The sequence below is a fragment of the Lepidochelys kempii genome, chromosome 10, assembly GCF_965140285.1.
Source record: "Lepidochelys kempii isolate rLepKem1 chromosome 10, rLepKem1.hap1, whole genome shotgun sequence".
In the NCBI taxonomy this organism is placed as follows: Eukaryota; Metazoa; Chordata; order Testudines; family Cheloniidae; genus Lepidochelys; species Lepidochelys kempii.
In genome coordinates, this window is record NC_136389.1 from 9,423,841 (window position 1) to 9,433,165 (window position 9,325).

A 9,325-nucleotide genomic window follows, 5' to 3' on the forward strand; every position below is an offset into this window, starting at 1 on the left:
GGCAGAGACCAGGATACAATCCAGTTCTCCCGTGCAACTTTCAACCGTCTTAACCATGAGACTTTCCTTTTTCTTCCTGCAATGGCCTGCCTCATCCATTGCTTCCCTGCCAACTTCTGCAGCAAATGAGGCAGGGATCCTATGGTCATCCTGCAGCCTGGGTCATCCACAGAGCAGGTCCATCTTGGGCACTGAATGAGGCAGGGGTCCTGTGGGAAAACTAGGATGATATTCCGTAATTGAAAACTTGTCATGCATATGCACAAGGGGGCTGAATTAAGGTTGCACAGACAACCGTTATACTGGTATTACCGAATTTTTGAGTGCTTGACTTTGCAACCTGGATGTTCTTTTAAGATCAGGTTTGTGTGCGTTTGTGAGAGACTTGAAAAAAAGCAAGCTGAAAAAAATTCCAGCACATGCCATCACGTTGGGACCTGCATGGGTCTTCAGCAGGATTGAAACTTCTAGCTCCGCTGCTCCAACCTCTGCGACTTGAGCTAACAGTGTAACCTGATAGCAATAGTAGGTTGTCATTCTCCATGTGGACCGGAGCAAGAAAGGGATGGGAGACACTGTGCCAGTGGGCTTCACAGATATTTGCTGACAGCAGAGGGAGGGTGAGGCTCAGGAGTGTGGGCTTCCATGCCAGGCTCTGGAGGGGAGTGTGCTGTAAAAGGCACAGGCATTGCTGAGTTTCCCCCTTTCCAACCTGTCCTTGTCCTTTTGCTCCTGGCTTCCCATCCCAGGCCCATTCTCCACTCCGCAGGCTTTGGCAAAGTTACAAGCAACAGAAAGGAAGGTCTTATAATAAGGATTGTGCTACCAGCCCCATCTAGAACTAAGTAAATTCTAGCTTACCTATTGAAGCATCTTCTCTATGAATGGTGCTGGCACTAAGGAAGCTGGGCTCTTTGGTGCTTCTAGAGTACCGGTCACTGTAGTATTTAAGTGCATACTCAAGGGTCCCTATTACATAAAAGACGCAGCCATGTCATTGGCACTCTCTGGGATTGTGCTTAAATACTGAGGCCTGATTATTTTCAGAGAAGCCGAGCAATTGCAACTCCTGGCCTTAGGGGGGGGTTGTGGGCACCTGGGTGTGCTGGGAATCGCTCCCATGAAACAAACATTGAGACTCTGGCCCAAAGCCGTCTGAAATGCTAGTTGAGTCAGTGGTATAAGTCAGCCCCATCAGAAGTAGAAGAGAGGTTTACGGTAGCCGCTTTCTAGTGCTGGAGAGCAGAATTCCAGTTGTGGGTTTGTACAGTACCTTGCACATCGAGGCTCTGATCTGTCAGGGTTTCCAGGAACTGCTGTACTACCAGTAATAGTAAGGGGAGTGTTCAGATAGTATGAATGGCCGCCATAGACTTGGCTGCAACAACCCCACCGACTCTTTGGAAGGGCAGGCAGACTGTATTTGAGACTTTCACATGCAAAGAGCAGTGGCTGCTTTAGCTAAGGCGGAGCTGAGTGGGGACCCAGGTCTGGAATGGAAGGAGATGCTTAGCAGAGTTGCTGAGGAAGCTTGTCTGGCTTGAGCACAGAGGGAGCAATCGTACTGCTTACCCATGACTCTTCGGGGTGGGGAGGTGGCTAATGAAAGATTGCAGCAGATGCACACAGTAGGGAAGCTGACCTTCAGGGAACGCAGCCTCGCAAGACACAACAACAAAGCTCGCCTTTTTTCAAAACAGCTGAGCAAACGCCTCAGAAAACACCATCAGGCCTTGGCTCCCAAGCTCAGAGAAAAGCCTGCCCCAGATGAAAGGGAATCTGTGGTGTGAACCACGCCTGCCTCTTCAACTGCTCCCTTGGGGGCAATGGAGCGTGGCCAGGAGCGGGATGAGGCCTTCTCCAGGAGCCTTACGCGTGGGCCAGTTGCTGCTTTTACTCTAGGGTGCGCTGTGAGATGCAGCCCTAGTGCTAGTGATCTTAATGCACCAGGGAGCACCCTTGACCCCAGAGCTGGAGAGCACAAGGGATTGCTGGCTAGCTCCTCTCTGTAACTGTGTGTGTTTAGCAGCAGGGAGCAGGAGCTGGGATTTTCCAAGATCATTTATAGCACAAACGCAGCCCCCTCCTTTCACTCTGCAATCTGCTCTTCACACCACTGCTGTCCACATCCACTTTCCTTACTGGCTGCCCCCTCTTGCTGGTTTAATTACACCAGGGAGAATTAGGGGTCAAGTGAAAGCAGCTGGGCTGGGGCGCAAAGCCCTGAGAAATCTGATGCTGCAGCTAATTACTGTTTAAAGCAATTATTTTTAAAAAAAAGTTGCTTCCAAGGGCTGCTTCTCTGGGCCCCTGAGGGTGCAAAATACAATAGCTGCCTCGAACAAGGCCTTCCGCTTCTGATCAGTGCAATTCTGCCGCTGCTTTGCTACAATTGTCTCAGCGCTGATGGTGCAGCAGATGTCAAAGCTTCCACCCTTCTTCCCCTTCTAGTAGCAGCGACTGGGCGTAAGGATGCAACCACAGAATAGTTGCATCTAATGCAGTAGTGCTGCTGAGCCCCCGAGAACAGGACCCCATTGTGTCAGGTGCTGTATAAACGTTAGAGACAACCCCTGCCTGGGGGAGTGTACAGTCTAAATAGATGATATGGTGATAGGGGCTCAGAAGGCAGAGGGAAGTTGCTGCTTATTGGGACCCCAATGTGTGGGGAGGGGCAGCTGGAAGCTTGTCCCAGGCATGCAGCTGATCACTGAACAAACAAGGGGGCTGGGGGGAGCATAGAGTGAATGCCTCGGAGAGGTGCTGGGTGAGTAGAAGCAGGGCTGGGTGATTGGCAAAGGACAAAGCTTGGGAATGAAGGAAGGGGCCAATGGGCAGTTCTGGGGAACGAGAGGGGGTGCAGGCTATTGCACTGCATGCGGCGTGCTCCGGATATTGATGGTGTTCGGCCAACTGCCGACGCGGTCAGAGGTGGGGCTCGGAGACGTGCCACCCTCCTGCCTAGAACAAACTTCAGCAAGTCGACACCACGCAACCCCCCCGAATTCCTCTAGGACGGCAGGTTCAGCGTGTGCTTAAGCAAAGCCAAAGGAGCTACAGGCCATGACAGGTGGGAGACACCAGGGCCATGAATTTGGGGTCACCTTTCTGCCTGGGCTCCCCTCTGCTCTTATGCTAAGCCCAGAAAGCTCATCAGTGCTCTGAGAGGTGCTCACGCCGTCCCCACTCCAGAGCAGCCCAGCTCCGCACCCCTGGGGCCTTGCAGCCCATGCTGGATTCCTCACCACTGTCACCAAGTCTCTGAACTCCAGGGCACTGAGTGGCACAATGGGGGCCGGCCCAGCCTCCCTGCCCTGCATTCCCAGCTAGCTGCCCTGCAGGCCTGGGGCTACCAGCGTGTTGCTCTGGATCCCGGGCTCTCCCCCTCCCTCTTTCCATCCCTCCAGGGAGCAGAGAAATGCCCATGGCCAGGAACCTACAGGGGATTTCAGATAGGGGAGGGGCAAGGAGCGAGGAAGCTGGGCTGACACATTATTTCCAGGGCATGGGGAAGTTGGGGGGGGGGAGGAGGGGGGAGTGTGAGACCTGAGTGGCTGGGCTGTGCTCCCCTCTGGTCAAAATGGTACAGCTCCCTCACCTGAAAGCTCCTGCCTGGCTCCTGTCCCAGGTGCCTTCCTGAGAAGGGGGAGCAAGGAAGCCTAGAGCTGCAGCAGGCGTGGGGCGTGCCTAGGCCCCAGGAGGACAGCAGCAAGGTAGGGAGGGGCCCGCCAGCAGTCACTGGGGTAGTGGAGGGCAGGTGCTTTCATTGTGTGTGTGTATGTGGGGAGAGGTGCACTACTTGAATTGCTCCCCTGTGGCCCGATTACGTCACACCTGAATGTTCGCAAAAAGAAAAGGAGGACTTGTGGCACCTTAGAGACAAGTCCTCCTTTTCTTTTTGCGAATACAGACTAACACGGCTGTTACTCTGACACCTGAATGTTGTTGCATGTGATGCCATAATTGGTTGTAATGGTGTCAAACCTGTTTCTAGGGCCATTTTCTCACCCCAGGAAACAAACAGCCGTTTTGCAACCTGTACTGGGTTAACGGGGGAGGGGGAGCTGTTATTTTGATGGCACAGTGTCCCAGCTTGGCAGGTTTGGAGGCTGAGAGGTGAGATCAGGGCACAGGCAGTTGCCAGCCAACCAGCTGTAGTAGCCGATGGCCCTGGGCGTGGCAGGGATGGTGATCTCTGCTGTGTTTGTGGCATGGAGCCTCTCCTTGTCCAAGGAAGTTAAGCCCACCTGGCTTTGTGGTTGTGTCATACTCTAGTTAACGCTGCCTCTTATTTTGCATTGAGCGCGACTATTGGCCAGTAAGCACCTGCTGAAGTGAAAGGTGTTTGACGGACCTGGTGGTTTAAGGGACTGGGACCTAGATATGGAGCCTTGCACCTCAGACTCACTGAATGTGATATACCCCACAATGGGCGTTGCCCATTATATCTTCATCATGGCCTCAGCCAAGTTCCCAGTTGGCATCACATGTGGTATCATGTTTGCACCCTTACAACAGAGAGGCCAACCGTGAAATGGACCATTGACAACGAGCTCATGCCCAGCTCTGGCCCCTCCAGGTCAAAATGAAGGTTGCTGGTAGGACAGCTCGGGGAAGCTTAACGGAGCCACTGATGGAAAAATCAAGCCTGCAAGGCACCAGGGCTACAGCTCCAGCACTAAATTCCCCTTAAAGTGTTTCCAAAACCAGAGCCAAAGGAGTGGTACCAGCCAGAGTAAAGGTGCTCCATAAGCAGCTGGGGCAAGGTGGGGAAACCTCACAGCCCCTGAAGGTGCAGTGGGGTGAACTCTAGAACGTTTTCAGGGCATTTGCCTGGTCCATCCATTCCTAAACCCTCTTACATCCTTCTTCCCTTACTCTTTGCCTTCCAGCTATGGTCAGTTTTCTGGCTGCCTGCACCTACTGATTCTTTTACCTTTTCTTCCCTTGCCCTCTTTCCTCTCTTACCTGAGTCTCTGCTGCCCCAGAGATGCCCTGCCGTGTGCTGAAACCTTACAACATATATAACTGGGACTCAGGAGACCTTGGTCCTGTTCCTGGCTTTGCTACCTGTCTGTTGTGCTAGCAAGTCACTTCCCCACTGCGTGTCTCAGATTATACGTCCCTCCTTTGGATGGCACTTGGAGACAGATGAGTGAAACGTGCTATGTAAGATCTAGGTGTTATTACTCTCTCTGTTCCTCCAGTGCTTGCTCAGAATGGGGGCAGAGCAGGGTTTATGGACAGCAGCTGAGCAGTGCTGATGGCTTTAGTTTATTCACAGAACAGCTCCAAACTTTCTTTTTAAAGGTGGGGCTGATCCCAAGGCTTGGGCTGAGATTGGGGCCTGTCCTTACGGTGCCTGAATCAGGTCACTGGGCAAACTGGTACCTCAGCCCAGCTGTTCCTTTCAGCACAAACACAGCAAATGGAAGGAGGGGAGGGCAAGAGAGGAGAGGAGGAGGAAACTGTGTTCTTTGGGCATTGCCTGGCTTCCTGGCCATGGCAGCCAGGTCTGTCGAGTGATCTAGCTGAGCCTATGCTGCTGGAATTGTGTTTTATTAAAGATGGTGTGGCAAAGCAAGAGGCCAGGAAGGAAATGGCCCAGTGAAATGAAGTGTGCGTGTTGGCCAGCTGGCTGGATCTTCTTTGCAACCCTATCCTCTGAGCTGCTTGAGTGCTGGCAGGAGGGAGGCGAGGGAGGAGGGCCTCTTCCCGATGGGTGGCAACTATTCATAGCCAGGGAGCATTCAGAAACCTTTCCAAGCGCTCTGAGGGGCAGCATCAAAGAGCCGGGTGACCCTTGGAGGCCAGGCGAAGTCCCATTCGCTGTTCAGGGCAGGGCAGCGAGGTCAGTGGTCTCCATTCACCCATGAGTTCAGCTTGGCTGCTCTCAGGAAAAGACAGATGACCCTGGTGCGGGGGAGTGCAACTGAAGAGCGCAGGAGTGTCCCTCCCCCTGCATCCCAGCAGGGTCATCTCCAGGGGAAAACCCCTCCAGGCTCCAAGCATCCTGAGAAGCGCTGGCCAGGAGGGCACAATGCGGCTAGGAGGAAGGAAAGTGGGGCTGGGGAAAGGGGGGACTGGGTTTGAGCGAGTGTGTATCTCCTCTGGCAAGGGGAGGCAGGGAGGCTGTTTGTGATCCTGCCCCAGGGTGGGGAGGCAGGGAAGCAGAGGTGCACAGAGCCAGCTGGGGAGAGGTTGGCTCCTGATGCTGGCAGTGCTGAAGTGAGCCCCCCAGCCCGGCAGGGAGCTTTGCGCAGGGGAAGAGTGTGGGATGGGGAACCCAGTGCTGCTCCTGAGGCAGAGCTGCCCTGTCTGTGTGCGTGGTAACTCGCTCCCCAGCGTACCTGGGAGGAGGGCTGGATGTGGTCCAGAGGGTGAGGGGCATCAGGTCTCACAATCCCCCCTCCCCAGAAATAGCAGAGTTGGCACCCTGCGGGGGGTGGGTCATGTTAACAGAGGTAATACTTTGGTTTTGTAATGATAACAGCCAGTGCTGGCCTGGAACCTAGGGTTGGTTGGTGCCTTTCACTACTCTCTGTAACTGGGCAGGGTTGATTTAATATTAGACTAAAAGCAGGTGATGGGGGAGGGGCAATATTTGCCGTGAGGTTTATTTAGCGTCCCCTAAAATGGGAGGGGGGGGGGCTGAACTGCATTAGGGAGCACTAATGTGATCATGCTGTGTGACCTTTCACTGGCTTCTACTCTAGAAGATGCTTGCTCCTCTTACTACTTTGCACTACTCCAGCACATGTCAGCTTGCCTCTGTGCGCTGATCAGCCCTGCTTTACAGGTGGGGAAATGGAGGGGCAGAGTTTAAGTGCACTGAAAACTCTGTGGTGGAGCCAGAAACTGAGCCGTGCCCATAGCTGATTGGTGGTTTATTGGCCATGCTGGAAAAAAAAAATTATTTTGGATCAACACTGACTGAATTTTTTTCAAATTTTCTGGCAAAAAGTTAAAGGCAAAACAAACCTCCTGAGTCAAAGTCAGGAGTTCAAAGGTTTTGTTTTTAAAAAAAAAAAAAGGAAAGAAATTTGAACCTGAAAAGTGGCTTCAAACTGAAATATTCTGGAAAGGTTGAGTGATTCCCCCCCATGCCCACCCACCCGCCCGCCCAGTATTTTGTTGTTTTGGTTGCTATGAATTTGCATTTTTCAGTGGGGAAAAAAAGGTTGGCTGAAATATTTCATCCAGCTCTCCCCAGGAGTCCTGAGGCTGTGTCCCCCTGCTCTAACCATGAATCCAAACTCCCTGCGCAGATGCACTTAAAAAAAAAAAATCGCATTTGGCTGATCTGGTCGTGTCCCATCCCAAAATGCTGAGGCTGCCTGATTGCTCTGTAACTGCAGAACAGCCTTTGACCTGCTGTCCAGCAAGGACCCTATTGACCCTCCTCAAAGGAAACCTAGCCACCTGCTTCTCCACATCCCCCATCACCATAGAGACAGAAGGCAACTGTCCAGGCCTGGCCTCAGTGGATGGCTGCACTGTTAACTGCTGGCTAATTGCTGTGAGTGGGACACGCTCAAACCCAGGCCTCTGAAAGATGGCCCCTGAGCAGAGGCTGCATTCCCTTTGCATGCTGCATGACCTGCTGCATGGCTGGCATGAGCCCTCCTCTTTCTGCCTGGCCTCAGTGGCTCCCCCGGTGCTAACATCCTTACCTTGGAGAGCCCTTGGCCTTAGACCTGTTTCCATGGCAGCAGGACCTGCTGTGTAGAGCAGCTGGGATCAGCTCTTTGCATCCTCCTGATGGCCAAGGGACTTCCTTCTGCCCTTATCCCGGAGCTGAGGACTGTCCCAACCTGCCTCCCCAGCTGAGGTGTTTAAAAGTAAGAAACTATCCACCCAGTTCACATGTGCTCATTCCCATTGGGTGTTTATCCCACTCCCCTCTGCGCAGAATCCTCTTCCCAGGTGCATTGGGGGATCCTGGAACTTATCACTGCAGCTCAAAGGAACAGCTGCTTCTCGATCTGGCTGAGCACATCCTCAGCCCAGTCCCAGGGTGGGTGGCATCTATGGTACTGGAACAGGATCCTCTTGTGCAGAACGCTCCAGTGAGCAGGGCCACGTGGGTGGCTGATGCCCTGCATGGGGCAGCCCAGGGAGCTGTGGCATGACTGACTGAGCTTCTAGCAGGAGCCAGCTACTCTGGTAAGGTTATTGCTGCTTAGGACAAACCTAAGGCTCTGCTGCAAGTTGCCTGTATCTTAGTGGCAGAAAGAGTCAAAGGCTGCAAGTTGTAGGGGAAGGTGTGTGTGTGAATGCAGGTTAGAAGCCATTTCAGTTGAGGCTTTTCCCATGAGAACTAGCCCTGACAGACAGGGGACTAAGAGTACCAGGCCTAAGTAACAGCCCGAGGCAACTTGCTCTAGTCCCCCAGCTCTGCATAGGCTAACAGGCATGGGCAGGACAGTAAGGTGTTTGAACTCAGGCCCTCATTTGAATGGTGCTTTGCAGAGGTGAATAGCAGCAGCAGGATGCTCTGCTCTGGCAAAGCACCTGCCTCTGCAGCTGCTCTAACAAGGGATTAGTCCCTCCAAGCTGCCAGCAGACACAGGATACTGCAGGCTGAGTGTGGAATGAAACCCCACCCCTGTTGGGTCACTCTTTCCCACTCCTCCCCCCCCCCCCCCGACACCTGCCCTTACTGTAGTCTTGGTTCTTCACTTGACCTGGTGCCAAAAAGAGAAACAGCCCCAGCAAGCAGCAGGCTCCCCAGCTTAAGGGGAAGCCAGTGCACTAACCTCAAAAGGAGTCCCACAAACAGCCCTGCAACAGTAGGTAGAGATGGGCCCTGGGTGTTAAGGCCTTGAGATGACATGCTCCCTTCTCTTTCCTGCAAAGGGAGATCATGGCTTGAATGGAGTAGAGCTGAATCAAGCCTCTCCACCCTCAAGCTACAAAAGAACCTTTAACATTAGCATTCTGTACCAGCTGGGAGCAGGGTAAGAGCTGGGTGTGCCCCCTCACCTCCTTAGCATGCACTGGCTCATGAGCTGATAAGTCATTCAGAACTGCAGGGCCAGGAACTCACTGGATGTGAGCCAAGCTTCAGTCAAGGGAAGCTTCCTTTAAATCCCCTTTGCAGAGCTGCCAGAACCAGCTATTGGTGTGGGGTGAAGATGTGGTTCTTCATTATGGACTGAAGCTGGCCTCCAGCTTGTGACCTTAGAGCATTTCTCTCCCCCAAATTAGGCATTAAGAGCAGGAAACATAGCTGCAGGAATGGGAGCTGGCAGGCACCACCTGTCCATGCTGGGTAGAATGGTGGCCTTCCTGATGCTTAGAAAGGGGAGTAGTGTCAACTCAG